The sequence below is a fragment of the Equus przewalskii genome, chromosome 18 (assembly GCF_037783145.1).
Source record: "Equus przewalskii isolate Varuska chromosome 18, EquPr2, whole genome shotgun sequence".
Classification (NCBI taxonomy): Eukaryota; Metazoa; Chordata; class Mammalia; order Perissodactyla; family Equidae; genus Equus; species Equus przewalskii.
Window position 1 is genome coordinate 12,096,123 of NC_091848.1, and position 4,714 is coordinate 12,100,836.

Sequence of the window (4,714 nt, forward strand, 5' to 3'; positions counted from 1 at the left end):
GAAGTAGCAAGAATGCCTGCTGGAGTTACCTGTTCAGCCTTGAACTCTGGAAGAGGAGAGAACTGCCCAAGCGTTTCCTTTATCAAGCCAGCACCCCCACGGGCATCCAGCATCACCTCAGCCCCTGGTCCTTTCCCTCATGAGGCAGGGAGTCCCCGAACCAAAGTGCATGCAGTTCCCTTGTCCTGGGACTTGGCTGGGAATCTCTCTAACTCTGAGTGACTACGTGTGACTGCACGCTCCAACCAACTTCTCCTGATACTCTTCTTCCTAGAGAGCTCTCTGCCTGTGGACACAGTAGAAGCTGGAGCCTACCCCATTCCTAAACCCAAAGGGCCAAGGGGAGAGAACTGTTTCCAGAAGCCCAACTGAGAGATGTGAATGGAGAGGGCCACCTAGCAAGAGCTGTGATCTTCAACCAAGGGCACCGCCAGACCACTGCCTTGCAGCATGGAAGTGAACCAGTAGACCAGACAACCTGAGCTCTCCTCCCACCCCCCAATCTCCTGCCGGCACTCTCCATTGGCTGAATCTAACCAGAAGTCAGAGCAGGAGGAAGAACACTGATGTAGCCTCGGGATCACAAAGTGATGGAGATGCATGGAGAGGGGATCTAGAAAGGCAAATGGAAGACAGACACCCAGCATGCTCACAAAATAGCAAATCCCATGTTCCTCTGGAACTTATTTTCTCAGATTCTTTACTTCGCCTCTTGAATTTTCCAAGTTCCTGGAAGATAAAGGCTAACAGCTCTAAGGTTTTCAGTCATGCCTGTCCATGCTTCCCCTCATGTAAGATTTTTCTGGTAGATGGGCACTTAGCTGCATAGTAGTCATAATCGCCTCTGGGTTATTCAAAAAATTTTTAAACTTCATCATCTGGGTTTTGGATTAGCACAAAATCATATGGAAGAAACAGATCTGAATAAGGAGGAGGCAGTTATTATCACTCATTTGCAACAGGAAGATGATGTTTCATGAAGATCTGCTTGTTTCACAGGTTGAAAATAACTAATGTGTGTGCTCTGGACATGAAATAGGCAAGGGCAAATTACCGTTTTAACTCTAGAATCGTGGTGTCTCACCATCTTAAGACAACAGTTACAAATGAAGCCCCATTGATATTAATATCTAAATCTCAATAGTACTTCACTCCCACTTGTTCAACTATACGTAAACGCCCAATTTTTAACAGTGTCCCTATTTCTGGAAATTTTCTAGGATCCTCAGAAATCTTACACATGCCCATGAGTCAGTGGTGGCCATCATTTGCCATTCTCGTAAACTCAACTAGCATTTCACAGCCTCGGAGGCTGATGGTTCCATACTCCTATCACACAGGACTGAAACTGCTCCTGTGCCCAGGCAAAGATAAGAAAATCATGAGTGCCCTGCATGGGAAGGATGATTCTGCTAATGCTCCCGTCTGAAATGACAAACAACTACTCTTTCAGTTAAAAAGACAAGTGATTTTTATACTATATTAAACATAAAAATATTTAATATTTTAAAAAAATATTAGCAGGCTAAAATTTACATATTCTCCTTTTTCAAAACAAAATATCTATGCTTGTTTTTCAATGATACATACTCAGTTGTCTTATTTGTGCTATTTCTTGAGCAGAACTCTAAAGAATCAACTCATTTTGAAATATTAAATCAATTTTCAAATAAAATTAGGATTATCATATTTAGTCTTATAGTAAATATATTTATATTAAATTTATTTATTGTTCTTTGTGATAACAGCTTTAAGTCACTGACATTATTAATGACATATTTTTAAATGAATGCTTTTATGAAAAGGTCAGGCCATGATTTGCTATACTTCCCTGTACTTGTTTTCTTTCCCATTTAGTCACGTACGTTTGTTTAACATAAAATGGGCCCAGCCCTGGTGGCCTAGTGGTTAAGTTCAGCGTGCTCTGCTTTGGCAGCCCAGGGTTCAGTCCTGGACCCAGACCTAAACCACTTGTCTGTCAGTGGCTATGCTGTGGTGGCTCACATACAAAAAGCAGAAGATTGGCAACAGATGTTAGCTCAGGGCGAATCTTCCTCAGCACAAAACAAAAGAAAAGAAAACAAAAACATATAAAATGGACCCAGAGAAAGCGTTATTTGAAACAAAGGAAACTGAACGTACCAGTTTCTAGTTTGCGTTAAGTCTGATCCAAAGTAATACATTTCTATATACTATTCCTTTCCACTTACTGGGATGGCGGCCCTCAGGAAACTGAATTTTTCAAGTCCCTCCCTATTCATCAGTTCTCCGGAGAGAGGATCCAGATTGAAGAACCCTTTGTTTAGCAGAGCATGGTAACAAGTTTTTAAATTTACATCCCCTAAGGATTCCAACAAAAAGTGAAGACCTCAATTTCTCTACTCTGTAACGCAAGAGAATCTGAGTTTCAGGGGGAGCTCTAGAAAGAAGTGACAGAGCCCAGGGGCAAAGAGAAGTTTTGCTTTGGCAAAAGAAAGGAAGATGGGCAATGCTCCTCATTTGGGAAAGAAATAACAGTCAAATGACAGGAGTGAGATTGCAAATTCAAAGGGAAATCAGAGCAAGAAGTGGCTAGGAGAAACTCCCCACTGCCACCATCAAAGAGATAAATGGGATGCTGGGAAGAGGGTTGGAGCTATTTTTATATAACTATCAAATGGAAGGAGGACTGAGAAATTTGGCACTTGGCTTATATCTGTGTGAACATTAGCCATCATTAATGCTGCTATACACAACTGGGGAGAAACGGGGTGGAGGTAAACAAGGAGTGGAAGACAGTCTGCAGTGTAGACAGGCTAGAGTTGGGGAGAACCATTAGGAGGCTCTTGCACAATAGTTCAGGTGGGTAAGGATAAAGACCTGATCAAAACAATGGCAGTAGGCATGACAAGGAAGGGAAGAATTGCAAACATCTCGGTCTAGAATCAATTGGATGGGTGACTGTTCGGCAGAGGCACGGTTGGGATACCTCCAAGATTTCTAGCATGAGTAACTGAATGAAAAATGATGGACTTATCAGAGTTTTAAAATACAGTAAAAGGGGCAGGTTTTGTGGGGGAAATGGTGATTTCTAGTTGGACTGTCAGTGGAGATATCCAGAAGCCAGCTGGAAATAAACTTTCATGCAGTGTTTTGGAATGAAGCTGTAAGCATGAATGAGAATTCCCGGAACGCATAATGTAAAGAGAAGGGAAGAAGCTGAGCATGGAAGCATGGTGGCCAGGAACATTCCAGAGCTGGGTAAAGAGAGAATAGCTAAAGAGAAAAACAGAAGGAAGAACCTGATATCATAAATGCCAAAGAAGGACTATAAATCAAGAAGTGAATGGTCAATATTGCCAAATGCTGAATAAGATGCTAGCTGAAAAGAAGCTATTGGACTTGACCAGAATCATTAATGAACAGTGGAGGTAGAAACCAAATTGTTGTGGTCTAAGGAGTGAATGTCAGTGAGAACACGGATACAGTAAAAATTGAAGCTCTTCTGAAGAAGGTGGTAGGACAGGAGCTTGAGAGGGACTCATTGTCCACAAAGGATTTTTGTTCCCCATCATAGTCCTAGCCTAACATTTTGCACCTAGTAGGCACTCAGTATCTATTAAATGAATACTATTTTCATTTGTAGACCAGCTCTCTTATGAAAAGAATCCAATGTTCTCCAAATAAAACAGTACAAAACAGATCCATGATTTTGGACAGGGAGCAGGACTGAGCAAATAAAGACATTTCATATTCTATATTATGTTTTAGGTTAATTGCTAAGAATTACCACTTTTTTCTCCGGACACCCCCTAATTATAGACTAGAGGGGAAACGAGCTAAATGGCTTGCTGATCCTGTCCCCTGAGTGCAGAATTGCGTAGTTCAAAAAAGAACTTTCACTATCTTACTTTATAAAAGATTAGGCATCAAGACATCACGATTTGCCTTAATTACATATTTAATTGCTATTAGGTTACATATGTTATATTGAATATGAAGAATTTTTTAATGATATAATAATGCTTACAACATAAGCGTTATTAAGTAAAAAAAGGCTACCATATTGCATATGCAGTGTGATCTCAATTTGGGGAAGGGGAAAATATATAAATATAAATACAAATATCTATAGATACATATACACAAGTACACACAAATTACGAATAAGTACTAGAAAATAAACTAAAATGGTAACAGATCTCTGGGTGGTAGAATTAGGGAATTTTATTTTCGTCTCACTTTTTTGTATTTTCCACAATTAAAAATGCTTTTGAATCTCCATAAAGTCATGGGACTTCCGATCTAAACACTCACTAGCAATTTAAGCCCCTTCTCTTTCTTCTAGGTGGCTCTAAAATGACTTAGTTATAACAGGAATTCATCAGACTTGAAGCAGCCTGCGCTCTTCTCCACTCCCAACTCCTTGGACCTTTTCTCCTATCCATCTTACCAGCTGCTTGTACTTCCCTGGGTTCTCTCTGACTCTTGGATTCTAAACGTGGGTTTTGAGAAGCAAGGTGGAAAATGGAATGGAGAAGCCAAAGTCTGTTTTAGAGGAGCCGTACTACCCGGTACACTGTATGGAAAAAAACCGGCCCAGGCCTCGGCTCTGCCGCGTACCAATTGTGGAGCCTTAGATAAATCAATTCGTACCTCTGCCCCTCAGTTGTCTTGGCTTTCCCATCTTTTAAAGGGGGTTAAAAGAATTCACGTGACGAATGAGGCAGGGCTC